Below are 16,112 nucleotides of genomic sequence, written 5' to 3'. Positions count from 1 at the left end.
TCGCAGTTCAAGCACCTCCTCAGGCCTAGCCATTCTTTTCAGTACTCCCAAAATGCAGTTTCTTGAACCATCTTCCTGCTCAACGTGGAGTCAAACCTTCAGAATAACTGAGTGTCAGAAATAAACAGCCTTCACTGAACATGTGTGGAATTGTCACCTTTCCTCTATCCCCCAAGGAAAGACTAAATTAAAAGAGATTTTAAACATGGAGAGGAGAAGGCATGTCCTTAACACAAAACCTCCCGCCATCATGTCACCATCTTTCAAGCACAGGAATGTGGATTGGGGAGAGGAAGACGCCGGCATGGGCAAAACAATGTGTTTTTCCAAGCCTCGTTTTTGAAAGTAACTGAACTCTTTCCTAAAAAAAAATCAGCTGAGCTACATGTCTAGTAAGTAAAAAATAATATTAAACAGCTGAGGTTTGGAAACAACATAGAAAAGTGAAGACAGTGACATGCTGCAGCCAGCTTTAATAGATTTCACTTATTACAGTGTGTCATCTAAGTCGGCACGAACACATTAAAAGAGAGGCACAGCCTAAAAGACCAAACTCAGAGCTCTTTCATTCGGTACAGAAGGCTCCATTATTTCTGTTTTGCACTGAGTCTGTATTGTGACTTTGTGCCTTGTAACCAATTGCAACAGCAGAAGCAAATTAGAGCAGGTGATTGCAAGCACAGATGTTATTTTGTAAAGCTGTTGGGCGGAATGAAAGGCACAGGGAATTCTTCTGCAACAAAGTATTATGCAAGACCACATCTGAAGCATGGTGGGTGTCCACCGGTTATTCCGTTTTGCCACAGACACACTCTGAAAATGTGTGAAAATTAAAAAACATTGAAAATAGTCCCAAGAAGTCAGTAATCAAAGGATGAAGGCAGAGTGGGGCTGCTCCCTCAGCTACCAGAACCTGTTCTATCCCAACTACTCAGTAACACAGCAAGGCTGCTAACACAGCCCTGCCTCGTCATCATAGGCCCCGAGTCCTACAGATTTGGATATATGTGAAGAAACTGATACTACCTGAAGAAATGAGGCACACCGCTTTTTGACAAAAATTATCCTAGTAACAAGCATAGCTCCATTTCGGAAAGTAATCAACCATAAGAGGAAAGAATAAAAACTACCACTTACGGTCTAAGCATGTCAAAGCACTTCAGAAACTGTGAGTGGTACCCATACAGCTGCTGAGATGGTTGAAAAAAATGACTTGGAGATGAGGACACAGAGTTTGACACAAGTTATTTACCAAGACTGCACAATGTCTGAGACATGTCTCAGTTCTGTATCTTGCTCAGACCATTGCATTTTTTACAACATACTGAAAAGCTTAATACAAAACACTGCCTTCAAACACTTCTTAGACTGAAATGTTGCCATTCAGTCAAATAGCAAAATTACATTAGAGGCCATCTATTTTATTTAACAAGCAGTACCCAGGTACATAAACAGTGCCCTTTAATAAGGCAACAAAGCCATGAAAGGGGAAAGAAAAGGGAAATGCTTCATGTAGACAGGTAAAGCAAGTTTAAAATTTCATAAGTCATCTCATAAACACAGTATTAAGTAACTCCCTTGTGAGTTACGCACTCTTCATACTGGCAAGAACTAAAGCCTCAGGAATGGCCTTCACAAGATTATTTTGGATAGAGAATAAAATACAAATTGCTTAGCAGCATTCAGCTCCTAAACCTAAGATTACCTCACAGGATATGTGACGCTATCAGAATGTTAGAAAATTTACTTTAAGGGAGAGTGTGTAATCACACAACTGAAGTCACATAGGAGCAAGCTGCACATTTTTCAAAGATAATGCCAGCACTATAAAAGTAACAAACAGGTTTGTGTGTTTTCCCATTTACCTGTAGGTGGATAAAGTCTGCTGCAGTTACAGCACCATCCAAAGTATTTCAAGTTCTGCTCTGAGAGTCCATACCAGCTCAGAAGTAGTGCTATACAAATACACAAAACTACCCTTAGCTCTCAGCAGACAGCTATAGACCACATCCAAATCTGAGTGGACTGTTGGAGGAGCCAGCTCCCATTCAGAGTATGTAGCAGTATCCAGGTTATTCCCTATTACTGAGGGCATTCCTGCTCTTCATTAATCCATTCAGGGGACAGCCAACCTTAAAATAAATAATTAAATAATACCCTAGCATTTTAGAAATATCAGAAACAAGCTTTCCAATCACATTATGATTAAGTCTCATAATCACATGAAGATAGAATCTCCAGGTATGTGGTAGCATATGCTTTCCAGTTTGGTTCACTTCAGGGGAACAGGATCAGTCTCCAGTCTACAAATTCTGTGGAGCTCTATCAGGATGCAATTCACAGGCTGTTTCCAACAGACATCTTGGGGAAAACGAAAGATGGATGCAATTCACAGGTTGTCTCCAACAGACATCCTGAGGAAAACAAAACTCAGATCCCCTGGGGGAGAGTTAAGTGCTTTGCTCCAGAGAGAGCACACCTGAAAAGAGACCAACCATAATCGCACAGGAAAAGCCCTGGTCCCAAGACTCTACCTCCTGCGCTGGCTGTGCTATCACACTGCCTGTTTAGCTGTAACATCCTGCTTCGCTGGTGAGGCATGCTGTGACAGTTTACATCTTGCTGTCTGCTCCAGAGCAAGCTAAAGCAGGCAGTCTAGGAGAAAAGCCTTGGCACAAATCTTTGTTACAGGTAACAACGAAAGCTGCATACCAAGTTACACAAACCATGCCACATGTGACTCCCACACCCATTCCCATCCTTCAGGTGTACCTCAGCAACTCCTGCCACATGTCTTTCCCTGGCTGAATTAACTGCAATGGAAGCAGTTTCAAAGCAGTGCATTATATTACGATCACAAACAGATATATATAAAAGGCATTCTTGGAAACAACTGGCCAGCTAACAGCTGGAGAGACTGCTGTTTAATTGCTGGACACTGCATATTTCTGAAGGAATAAGCAGAATGTCTGGACCCTGCATCATGAAGCAGACGGGCACTGTAACCAGGACAGACTCTTGCAGGATTATCTTGACTAATCAGCTACCTGCATCACAACTGTTACTGCCCGCCCAGGGAATAATTCCTCATTCTTCACACTTCTGGAGAAAGTGCTGGTCCACTGTTTGGGGCCCTCCAGTCTTACACCCTATGAATGCTGTTCCTGGTTCCTATGGTCTTGTGACCACAAAGTAACCCAATACCAACTCCTCCAATACCATACTCAAGCCTGGTACGCTAGTTTCCCATTCCGTGGTCTAGCCCCACCACTCCCCAGGTTCAGTCCCTCTCCATTAGTTTCTTCATTCCCCTCTCCTGCAGTCCAGTTCCTCCACCATCATCATCTTTCTCACAACCTCCTCCCCACCATGCAGGTGTTCAGCACTTAGGCCCCCGCAAGTTCAGTTTCACCATTCCTCTTCTCCAAACCCAGTTCCTCATCTGACCTCACCTTTTGGCTGCTCACTGTTTCCCAGGTTTCCCTTGCCACCTTTATTTCTCCTATGTTAACTTCCAATTAAGGCTTCTGAAAATTACAGTCCACACATAAGCAAGGAAACCCAGGAGGTCTTCTCCAGCCAAGTTTAGGTTTTCCCTCTAAATTACGAAGAGTATTACAAAGGCTTGCCTGATTACCAAAATATTTTTTTATTACAGAGAACAGGCAATTCTTCCCTGATAGCTAAATTCTCAGAAACAGTTTGAACAATTGGGCTAGTGTTTTTTGATTAAATATTTTAATCCCAGCCTAAGAAACGCAACTTTTCAGCCCAAATGAAAATGTGATCACTTTTGATAAGGGCTGAACTATTGAGAGCTGAATCGAATACTACAAAATGTCCTGCAAATCTGTCAAACCCTCCTATACTTCTGAAAAACACTACATTGTACAGTATATATAATATGCCCTATTGCCTGGATTGGCCTTAGAATTATTCCCAACCCCTATCCCTTTTCTCCTGTCCACCTCTCCAAACTCCCGCTTGTGCCAGCACTGATGGTTATAAAACAGAAAGTTTTACCACTTAACAGAGGAAGGGAGGAAAATGCAATAAAAGATCTGCAGTTTACTTTTTCAGCAACTGCTATAAACATAGCATCACCTCCGGTTTTGTTTGCCTCAGGACTATATACATGTTTTACACACTTTGAAAAAGCTGTCTAATCCCTAGTCAGCAAAGGTCTGCAGCAAGTTGTACAACAACTGATGGGATCTAGTGAATTAAGGCTAATTTTTATACTTTATCAGTTCCTGGGCTGGATTATTTAATGACGATTTACCCTTATTAGAGATTTCAATTATGACATAGTTCAGTTCCACTCCAGTAGCTGACCTCAAGCCATCTTGAGAACAGCTGTCCATTTAGTGGAGTCAGTTAAAATACCAAAAAACTGTGATCAGTGGAGCTGAATGTACTAAAATTGCTGATAAAAAAACCAAGTGCTAATCATCAGAGTGAAAAAAAGCAAAATGAAGCAGAAGATGAGCCAATGGATTTGGCATCAAATTTTTTACTGGAGTTTTAAGCATTTCTACTATTCTTTCAAGAGCATCTACAGACTAACCACAACAGATCGCATGACAGACAACAGAATCCAGTTTTCCAGAGGCCAGAACTTTGCACATTCAGTTCCACTACCCAATTAAAAAAAAAATCTAAGGCTATATATAGCCTAGTTGTGGGTTTTGTGGGTTTTGGGTTTTTTTTTTGTTGTTTTTTTTTAAGAGTGCATTACCTAGTCCATGCTAAAATACTAGAAACAACAAGGGTAAACAAAAAACATTAAAGATGCTTTGCTTTGGATTTAGCACTGGTAACAGATTTTGGACATGTCTATACACCAGAAACGCGTAATATAACACACCGGGCATTTCTGTAACAGCAATATATCACCTGGCAAAAACAACAGCAGCAGCAGAGATGCAGTAATACATCGTGATGCTCCTGCCAGCAGGTAAAGTTAAATCTCTATGGAAATCTTGGGAACATACCCAGCTGACATGTATAGGCAGACGCCAATGCCACGCATTATCTTTCTTAACCATGCCAATTACAATGCAACCAGAACGGGTATGCCCCCCCCCCTACAAACATGGCTTAACTTGTGTCTGTTGGTTTGTCCTTTAAAAGCCACTTGCCACCACCTATTAGCACACCAAGTGCAGTACGGCCGAAGCCTGCTACACTTTGTCAGCTCCGTACACCTGCTTAATACATGGAGGAAGTGACAAAAAGCACATGTGTCACACGAAGTACTGCATGCTGAACCCTGACAGTGTCGCTTTCTAATCCATTACAGTAGAATGAGTTTTATCTCAGCCACCATAATTCTGTTTAATATTCACTAAAAGTTGGATATGATTTGCCTGTGTTACGTTGGAACATGCAGGGTTTTAAATATGAAACAAAAATCATACATGGAAACTGATCATCTGTGACATATCACACTATGAAAAGATCCAAGCGACGCTGTTTGTTCTTAGTTCCTTCTTATGTTAGAGAGTTGTCAGTTCAAGTGACAGCCTATAAATTATAGATCTCATCATCTGTGTTCAATACATGGTGGCAAAAATTAAATGTAAAGCACAAGAAACTTAATTTTCACAGTGTTAACTCTTAAAAGTTTGTGTGGCAATGTATTTTCAGAAAATGCTTATTTCTGGGAATGATGAAGCCTTAGAATTGAATATTCTTTGCCTTTAGTAAGGTAAACTAGACTGTTCATACTGACCTCCCAGTTAAAGGATTATGAATTCCATAAATGAACTTCAATGCTGTTTGAAAAATCTGTGAATAAAATGACGAGCACAATTCAGCCAATTTAGTGAAGAAGCAATTTTTCTACATCCAATCTAAAAGATAGTATCTCAGTAAGAGAAGGAAAAGCAAAGACATCTAGAAAAACAGTTTATGTAACAGCTTCTCTGATTATTTTTAGTGATTATTTAATAACGACGTCTATCTGCAGCACCTTAGTTTTTGGCTTAAAGAGTCCTGTATATTATCAAGCTAATACCAGCAGTATTAGGTAGCAGTATTGACCTCGCAGCCTAAGTAGAAGGAAAGTCTCCCCTTATGCCTTCACCAGTTGTTTTATTAGGCCCATATTGAGTAAAATCAACTGGAGATTGGGTTGCATGCAAATGTTTTCCCAACTTAACTGTAATGGATAGGAGTATAATGTTGTCATGCTCCCAGCATAGCAGCTTTTAGGAAAGCTTAATTGTAGATGCAGTTTTACCTACCAAAAGATTTTTTTCTGATGTAGGTTACTTCATTTGAAGATCTGTTTTGAGCCATGCCAACAAGATAATGGTTTTATTGATCCATGTTACAACTACAGCAGTGCTACCTGATGGAATGGATGCTGATGTCTGTCAAACTCATGCTACATAGAAGAAAGTTATCTTTTTCTTTTCCTGTCTTTTTTTTTACCATGGTACAAGACAACTATATAATCTCCTCCTTTCAGACATATTCCCGTCAATGCCAATGGCAACCCTTCATCAAGACTGCATGAAGTATTTAGCCCTTCTGCAAATTTCTAAATTTTTAGGGTGTTTTTTTTCAGTACCATGCATAAAGTTGGGATTAACAAGTTCTGTTTTTCTCCTCTGCCCCAGACTCATGCAATACCCAAAGGGAAAGTAAATTTAAATATTTATAAGCTCAGTAGATTATTAATTATGATTAACATCACCACCTCCAGGGCTGAGATGTTGCAAAATGTCATGCATGTGAACACTGAAAACATTCACAAATACATTCAAGGCAAGGTGTGGCACCACTCGTCTTGGGGCAGCAGCTGGTCTCTGCAGCAAAAGGCTGGGAAGCAGAAATCTGTCTCCAGAGCCAGCAAAGGCCAGAGGCAGCTATGGGGAAAACTGATGAGTTAAATCACCAATTACTGAAACAACAACAGGACCCGAAAATTCACAATATTTGTCTTCTAAGCCAATTTACACAGCCAAACAGCCTTACAAGAAAACTTACATGAAATACCAGCTTTCTGGAAAAAAAGTATAAACAACCTTAGGATTTTAAATTAAATTCACATAGATTTTCTAAAACAAGCTTCAGCTCAGTCTGCAGCACCCACCACAGTAATTTTTGGCAATCCTATGGCTTCAGAGTATCATAAAAACAAGCACACCTTAGGAAATACATACTGATTGCTGTTTTCAATTTACTTGCCAAATACAATAAAAATGAATTCAATAATAACAAAAATAGACACTAAAAATACATATGCCTCACAGCTACTGAAAAAACTCAGCATCTGACAGGGCAGGAACAAACAAATTCTGACTGTCATTCCCAAATCTGCTGTGTAGCCTAGTCTACACAAGAAAAATCACGCCGCTTTAAATAAAATTAGTGTACATAGTTTAACGGAAGCCCCAGTATACATAAGCCATTGTCCTCCCCCACAAAAAACACAAAACTGCCTCTGTCAGTATAAAACATTTTTCAGAGTTGTGAAATTCTTGCTCTTAAGTACTAAAAAACACCAAATGTAATTACCCCTCGAAAATACGCATCCGCAACTAACTGTTCTAATCACACAGACTAACTGCAAACTCCTGTGACATATGTTTGTGATTCTTTTAGATGCCTTCAAAGTTGGGCTGAAATAGCCTATTAAAAACTTACTCACAAAAAGATTTATAAAGAACTAGCAACCAAAAGAAGCCAAACACAACAGAAAACTGAAAGCCAGTTTTATCATAAATAGGTAAAATATCATAAAATTGAAGCAGCACTGCAGGTAACAGCCAATGCAACTTCTCCATTGTTTTTTGGTAGAGTATACAGATTTTGGCATATTCCAAGACATGTTTGTGATAGTCTTTGCCAGAAAATTAGTTCTTAGTTATCTTTTTCTAGGAACTTGGATTTCAATCTCCATCGTTGTATGTCAGTTACATTACTGAACCATCCAGACAACAAAGACAGAACTCCACATATTTATCACTTCCTCTTTCAGCTGGAAAGCTGCATTTCATTTCCTCCAACAACTTTTAAAATCCTTTCCAAAACATGACTGATAAAACTACGCCTGATCACCAGTGGTATGAGTTGTATAATTTTTGGAGAACTGCAACCCCAAATTTCATGATTAAAGTTTCAGAAGCATGACTTGTGAAAGATCTCCACATCTAAGATTAGCTTGCCAGTGGCCAGCACAAAGAAAACTTAGAGAATTTGTGAGGATTATAACATCTAAAGAACAGGAAAAGCTAAACCCACTAGACTAAAATAATCCAAGGAGTTTCTGGGTAACTATCAAATCAGTTTTGGGTTCGCTGTTGGTTTTGGGTTTTTTTTGTTTGGTTTGGGTTTTGGTTTTTCTTTGTTCGGGCTTTTTTGGTGGTGGTGGTGGTGTGGTGTTTCTTCCTCCCAAGCTCTTACATTTTTAGTCCAATCAATTAAAAGAATCCCATCAAATATGAAAAACTCTTTAGGCTACCTTAAAAGAACAGCTTCCATTGAAGACACAACAACTGAAAATTAAGAGGAAGTTGTGAGGTGATACTTTTTCTCAAATCAAATTTAAAAAATACAAGTATTTAAGGCTTTGTACAGATTAGCATTATATTTTTATACAGCATTTGAGTCACAATATTAAAATCTACTGGAGCTAGATTATTACAAATATGGTAAAATATACGCCAATTTAATTATCTTACATCAGGCAACATCAAATTAATACACTTAACATTAAGTATGTGAAAGCAGTGTGGACAGAGGAAAACAATGACCAAGAATTATGGACTCCCATACTAACATGATAGAAAAACACTACTAATACCATGAAATGAGAGAGTTTAATTGCTGGCATGTTTAGCATTAGAATTTACATTTAGTATTCAATGTAATTCATGCTCATAAAAATCAGCGAAAATTTATTTTCACTGCAACATCCAAAAAAATTTCTGCACCTTGACTGGTGACGCTTATAGTTAAAAAACACACCTGGACAATCTAGAAATGTTGAAGTAGCAATAAGCCTTGTTACCAGGGTAAGTTAAATGTTAAATTTCAAAAAAGCCATTATAGAAAACACATTAAAATTTAGCTTCTAAGTCTTAGGTATAACTCCCATTTCAAAAAGTTAGGTATGGTTTTAAAGAGAAGTGATATCCTTGCAGAATTCTTACTCAATTTTCTGCGAAAAAGAGAAGCTGCATTTTTTGTAACTGTGATAGCTCTTTTTCCACAAGTGTCAGGTTAACAGTATTATCGTCGTACATTGTGTTTTTTAAAAACCATGTATCCAGCTCAAGCTCTGGTAGCACCAGAGATCTATGTTCAGTCCCAAGAGTTCCTTTCTGCCAGATGTTTGTTCTCCAGCGTGAGGCTCAGTTACTCATAACACAAAAGCCTAAGGATCCCACTGAAACTTTAAAACAGGAAGTAAACTTCATGTGCTGACTTAAGCTAGATCACAGAAACGGGGAATTTTCATACTACAGAGGGCAAAAAAGACACAAAAACACATATTATCTATACGTAACTATATGAATACTTGGGCAACGTTATTCACTGATAGCAAACAAACAAAACAACCAACTTGAAACTAGATTTATTTTTCTGAAAATAATTTCCAGTTTGGTCCAAACTTGCATTTTGATTTGGAATGTCAAACCTCACCACTGAGCTCTTCCTCCTCAGTTTTCCTCTACTGCAGCCATTTGGCCCCTTCCCACCTCACGCAAGCAGCCATCGCTCATACCTTCCCTTGTGTGCCTCCGGAGACCAAAACAGCCAGTCTAAAAAAGCTCAGTTCCTTGTGAGCAAGAAGGAGAATAAAGGAGGCTGTGTGGAAATGAGAAATCTGCTCCTACTAGTTGCAAAGCTGCCCCTTCCATTGCACTGAAGTGGAGGGCAACATCTACTCCTACAAAAAAGTGTAACCCCCAGAAGCTAAAACGGTGCATCTCTGCACACTTACACAAGGTGCTCCCCAGCGCTGTGCTTTGTGTTGGGCTGTAGCTGGCAAGAATGGTTCAGCCATTCTCTGCTTCCTCCAGGAAAGATGGCAGCCCAGATGGAGGCAAGCCAAAAACTGCCTACAAGGTTAAATTGTAACACCAAGGATCATAAACCTTCTTTGAAAGAAATGTTATACTTTTATTGATTGCTTAAGGTTTGTATTTCTACATATCTTCCCAGCACTTAAAACAAATGGACAGGTGACAAACTATTAACAATGAAGGGCATACCTATGAGGATGAAGTGACTTACATCACACACTTCAGTTATTATTATAACAGAACAATTGCACAATTTAATTCTGCACACAAAAGACAATACTAAATTTGATATTTAAAGCCAAACATTAAATTTTCTCCATTAATTCTTTTTTTAAAGTGGGCTACATACCACATTGATTCGTGCTATTAAACAGCTCACTATACTTTCTCAGTTTTACATTATTATTGTTTTAGCAGCTGGTGAGCACTTATTTATTTATTTAATAATATAAAAATATGTGTTTATGAAATAATTAGTTGCTATTTTTTAGTCAGGATGGTATGCTGAGCAGCTTCTGGAAGAAACTGGGACATGTTCATTACCTGTACTTCTGTTTACGTAGCATTACAGAAGCTACACAATAAAAAAATACCGAACTGTGTTCTCTATTTACATATGTCTTATTTACTTACCAAAGGAAACATCACTTGTAGGTAGTGAACTGATTGCTCCTAAATACTGTGATCTCATGTTTTAGATTCGGTACATCTCAGTCTCCCATACATACTTGGAATTCATAGATTAGACAAGGAAAAAAAGATGCCTTCTGCTTTTTCAGCACACAACTAGTAATAAAAAACACTAAGTACCCCAGTTACACTTCCCAAATATTTTTGGTCAGACATATATTGTTTAGGTATTAACATTGTTTTTTATCTTCCTAATAAACTACTTTATCCGCTGAAGCCACTGTACTTTGTATTTATCTTTTTCACAGATTCTGCCCTGCTAGTTCAAAATTGTCACAGCAATTTACTGATGAAACCTAAATAAAATATTTCTTCCTAAACTGTAATCTCTTAACATATTTCAGCTAAGTGTTGTGTGAGCCTACTTACTGGATCACCACTCATTACTCAGGCAACTATATATTTATCCCTCCCCACCCACCCAGCTGCTCCAAGTAAGCAGTCATCCCTCGCTTTCTACTGCAGCCTAAAGAAAAACTGGAAGTGGGGAGCACCGAATCCCTACTGTAATTCAGCTTCAGAGACAAAGGCTTGCTGTTGCTGCCACTAACATCAAAGGCTCTTTCACCCTACTACACCTTCACAGCTTCAACCAAGTTTGTATACCCTGATGTCACGCCCGAAAGGTGAGGGATGGCTGGAAAGGGAAGGGTAAGTATGGACAGGAAAGGAGTCATACCTTTCCTTTTTCTAAAATCAACCCGCATCCTTGACTTTCCGGTTTCAGCCATGGCAGGCAGAAGAACTAACCATTACCTGGACAGCAATCACCTCTAGACACCACCGTGTCTGGGGATACAGCCTCCCACAGGCTATTTCCAGCCCAACTAGGGGCTCATTTGATTTTTTTATTTTTTTGAGCAACATTTTGAAAACTATGATCCATGAGGCTCAGCTGAACAGCAGAAAGCTGATGAATGCTTTAGGTGAAAATATGGAGCAGGCATATGGCAAAGCATGACTAGTTTAAGGGTAGTGAATCATTCACTGATACAAAATAATCAGATGCTTTAGTTCAGAGAAAAGCTTAGTAGCTTATACTAGAGATACAATAAACTGAAGACAAATGTCACATGAGGCTTTATTTTGGCGTTTTGAGGGCAGCTACATGACACCAAGCTTTACAGAAGGAAAGCAGATTTTCATTTGTTGGTATTTATTGCTAAACAGCAGCATCTTCCACATTAGTCCAAAAACAGCTTGTAAGAAACAGCAGTGTTTACTCTGAAAATATTAAAATCTTTCTGTAACAAAATATAGCTAAAACACATTAGGGAAGTGCCTAAAGGGTACAGCTGAGATCAGAACCTCAGAGTGTTATATATGGTGCCTATGCACATCAGTTTTGCTTTAAGTCCATCTATAGAATTAAGCCATGCAGCTCTGAAGCAAGAACGCTATATTGCAATACCAAGACAATACAGTCCATTAAAGACATGCACATACAGAAATGGAAATACGCTACCCTACAGAACAAGAAAATAAACTTTCTCCCTGTATAACCATCACACCAGGGGTTTCACTTGTCAAAGCCTTACTTTTTTTGGGGGGGAAAAAAAACCACCCTAACCAAAATACAAAACATGCCCTCCCACCCCTGAATGCACCTTCACCAAGACAGAATAATGCCCAAGTTGCTCCTGGAGTATTACAGTTTTGAGGCAGCTATTTCTATTTCAGATATGGGAAGACTAAAGAACACAACTTATTTTCTTGAAGTTAGAAATGCGATCCCTAGAACAGGGAATGTAAAGCTCCCTGCTTCACCATAGTAAACAACTTGGTTTTGACCCAGCCCAGCTACTTAGAACTTTACAGTAGGGACGGGTAGTAGATTTCAAACGCTTAGAAGTAGCAAGCAGTCAAAACCACAACAGTTTGGAAGCTTTTTTAATTTCTGTTTTACTTCTCTGCAGACAAAAACCCCTGATAAGTATGTATCACACTGACTGTATAACTATACTATAGATGGACTGTACCAAAACGAACTGAAGAAGCCACCAGAAGGCATCATTCATCAGAAGCTGTACGCAACACCTCAAATGACATCAAACCCCAAATCTAAGGGAACTCTCTGCCATTTTTCTTTAAGCTTGCTAAGAAAATCACACCCATTACAGTCCTGCATCACGTCCAAGAGAGCCTTAACATCACCCTTGAACAAGTGTACGATAGCAACGCTGAACATGCATGGTAAGTGCTTTCCAGAGAAATACGAATAAAACCGTAATTACAGCTGTTTTGCTGTGCTGGAACAAAAGACTTACACAAATCCATCTGGTTTATGTAACTGGTAAAAAGGGTCTTAGTCTATTATTTTTTATTATTATTCCTCATTAAGGATGGCCATTAACCTCAGGGACACTGGGGCATGGGGGAATTCAAATGACACCACTCCTGTGAGCTGATACTTTCATACTATCCGCGTGGACTGCCTGCATATTTTTTGTCATTTGTTCTAAAATACATAAGCACTTGGACGTAAGATCTGCTTTTTTACTCAGACGTCACACACTGACATACGACGTATGGTAACGTATGGTTTCTGAACAACGTAATTCGGTAGACAACACAGCATCCTTAGAACCTGTTAAACGTACTAGATGCAGGAAAATGACAGCGGCAGTCGGAGTTGTCTGGGGTTTGGTATGTGACCTCTAGGCGAAGGTAAATGAACGAACGAACGCGGCCTCTCCCCTGCCAAAACCAACCCCGCCGCCAGCTGCCCACGGCCCCGCCGACCTCCGCTCCGTGCCCGAGCTGCAGCGGCCCCGCACGGCTCCGAGCGCGCGGACGCTGCAGGAAGCCTTAAGCGAGGCGCCCGGCGCTACCCCGAAGGGCAGGAGGGCGGCCAGGCCGGCAAGCGAAGCGCCGGGCCCCTCCTCGGCAGCCCGACGGGGCACTCGCCGCCGGGACGCGCGGCCTGTCCCCGCCGCGGCACCTGTCCCCCCCGGCCGGCCGAGGCCGCCCGCCCCGCCCCGCCGGGGAGGGCCGATCCCGCAGGGGGAGGGCGAGCGGGTCACGCCGCGGGGGACGGTGGCGGCCCGGGCCGGCCGGGGCGGCTGCCGGGGGGGAAGGGGGCGGTACCCACGACGGCTCCTCCCCCAGCCTCCGGGCCGCCCCACCCCCACCCGGCAGCCGCGCCTGGGGGCGGGGGTGGCCCCCCGCCACACGTTACCCCCACCCCCGCCCGCCCGGAAGCGGCTTCCGCGCCCCCTCGAGCCGGAGCGGCAGGGCCCGGCCGCGGGCCGCGCACCGCGGGCACTCACCGCCGGGGTCCCGCTCGCCGGCGCAGCGGCTCCTCCTCGGCCTCACGCGCGGGGCCCCGCCTCGCTCCCCATTCCGCCTCCGCCGCCCGGCTCGCAAGGACGGCCGGGGAGCGGCACGAGCTCGGCACCGCGCAGGCGCCGCCGCCTGGCTCCGCGGGGCGGGGCGGGGCGGGGCGGGGGCAGGGCCTGTGGGACGGGAGGCGCGTGCGCCAATGGCCCCCCGGGGAGCGGCGCGCTGCGCCTGCGCAGCGCCCTGAGGGCGGCGGGGGCGGGGCCCGGCCGGCGCGCGGGGCTCGACGGGCGCTGTAGTTCCCCCGGGGGAGCCGGCGGCCGGGCCCCTCCGGCCGCCCCACTGCGACCGCCAACGACAGGCGCGCCGCGGGGGGGCGGCTGGCCGGGGGCGTCCGTGGCTGCCCCGCTGCCCCCAGGCCCGAGGTCGGCTCTGCCGGCCGGCCGGCGGGAGGGAGGCAGGCGCGCAGGCAGGCGGCCCGGCCGTGAGGAGAGCTGGCGGGCGCCGGGCCCCGGCCGGGAGCCGCCTGAGAGGACCCCGGCGCCAGGCGCCCCTTCGGCCTCAGCCAGCCAGCTCCCGGCGTGGCGGCCAAACCCCTTGGGAGAGAAAATCTGCAACGAGGCGAAGTCGGCAGCACATCGGAAGCCGCTAACACCGGTACCGGGGCTGACCCAGCTCCACGGGTGTCTGCATCTGGCCTGCCTTCCGAATGAGGCAGCTACCGACTTGCACGTTTTGCAGCTCACACAGGAGCAGCCGCCGACTTCGGCTTCATCTTGCATAACGAACCTGACCTTGCACCGTTACCCGCCGTCTCTGCCACTCTGGAATACAAGAAAATGGAGAAACACTCTGGATGCGACTTCAGGCGACCTGTGCCAAGAAACCCATCTCCATCTCAGCGCACATCCTGTTTACAGTGATGTCAAAAGGAATTTTGTATTCTTTGTCTCTTGCAATGCAGATTTCTGTTATGTTAAGCACCTGCATAATTTGAATCTTTTTCAGGATTCCTCATCAACAAGGCGGTTTGTTTCAGTAAGAAGCAGACCGATTCATTCCCACAGCCTCAAACATAATCCCTGGGATACTGGGCGCATTAATACTGTGGCAGCGTGCCACCTGCTTCATTTATTCACTTGAGATTCAGTGCTGCTTAGTCCCTGTCAATTGGGCTCTTTGTGCAACCTCCTGTGGTAATGTAAAAGGTCCCCCACAGGAATTTGTGCTATTCAGTAGAAAATACAAAAGGGAGGGTTGTAAACACTCCGATTAGTGTTGGGAGCACAGAGGTATTGTCTCCACAACATATTACGCAACTTCCAATTTACCTCCTCCCCTCCAGAAAAAACAGTTTAACAGCAAGGGCTTACTGGTTTATTTAACTTAACATTGCAGCTAATGTGTTAGGGTGGGTGGTTTTTTTTTTTTGTGCTACAAAGGCTGTGTTAATTCTGGCAAAAGAAGAAAGGTTACTTCAGTAACATCCCGTAGTAATTTGAGATGATTGCCTGAGAGGATCTCCACTTGAAGCGACAGCCTCGGGAGGCTCTTAGCTCTGAAGAATAAGTACTATCAGAGGACACTGCCAACACAAGTTCATGCACAATGGGCCCATCAGCTAACGAACCCGGAATGAATCTTCTCCCAGTTTTTGAAGACAAACAAGTGATTGTGTGCAGTGCTGAGGATGCCAATTACTAGTGGCACAATGGTGGGTGGGGGAACCCCAATATGGTACCCAGGGAAATGAGCCCTTCCCAAGGCTGTCCCATGGCACCCATCCTTGTATGTTATGGGGGTTCCTGCCTACAGGATATAGAGGAAGAGCATTTTGGGGTGGCACAGCACTCATTACAGGATTTGTAGCAGAAAGACTAAAAGCAGGGAAAGGGAGGGATCACAGTTGTCTGGGGAGGAGCAAAGATGGAGAAAAAGGATAAGAAAATAAAAGGGGCTGCTCAGCTGTAAACAGGTGGCCAGTCAGCACACTTGTCTGGCCAAGCCCTGCGGGTAACCTCATCACGCACAGTCTGTCCTGTTTTCTCATTAAACTCTTCCCCTGGGTGAGGGGGTGCCTGTGCTGTGCGCATGGAGGTTTAA

The 16,112-nt window shown here is 43.2% G+C and overlaps 1 protein-coding gene and 1 long non-coding RNA gene across 2 annotated transcripts in view; one reads left to right on the top strand and one right to left on the bottom strand.

The window, feature by feature from the left end:
- Positions 1 to 14,159, bottom strand: part of RALBP1 (ralA binding protein 1) — a 34,726-nt gene extending 20,567 nt beyond the window's left edge. The window contains exon 1 of the mRNA XM_037381467.1: positions 14,000 to 14,159. The gene's annotated coding sequence lies outside the window, so the exon portion shown is untranslated. The remainder of the gene's footprint in view (positions 1 to 13,999) is intronic.
- A 162-nt stretch (positions 14,160 to 14,321) lies between these two features.
- The window catches only part of LOC119144231, a 4,933-nt gene continuing 3,142 nt past the window's right edge, over positions 14,322 to 16,112 (top strand). The window contains exon 1 of the long non-coding RNA XR_005103015.1: positions 14,322 to 15,723. This is a non-coding gene — a long non-coding RNA (uncharacterized LOC119144231). The remainder of the gene's footprint in view (positions 15,724 to 16,112) is intronic.

Source organism: Falco rusticolus, chromosome 3 (genome assembly GCF_015220075.1).
Source record: "Falco rusticolus isolate bFalRus1 chromosome 3, bFalRus1.pri, whole genome shotgun sequence".
NCBI lineage: Eukaryota > Metazoa > Chordata > Aves > Falconiformes > Falconidae > Falco > Falco rusticolus.
Note: the sequence above shows the minus strand (reverse complement) of the source record. Positions and strands in the feature narration are given on the sequence as shown.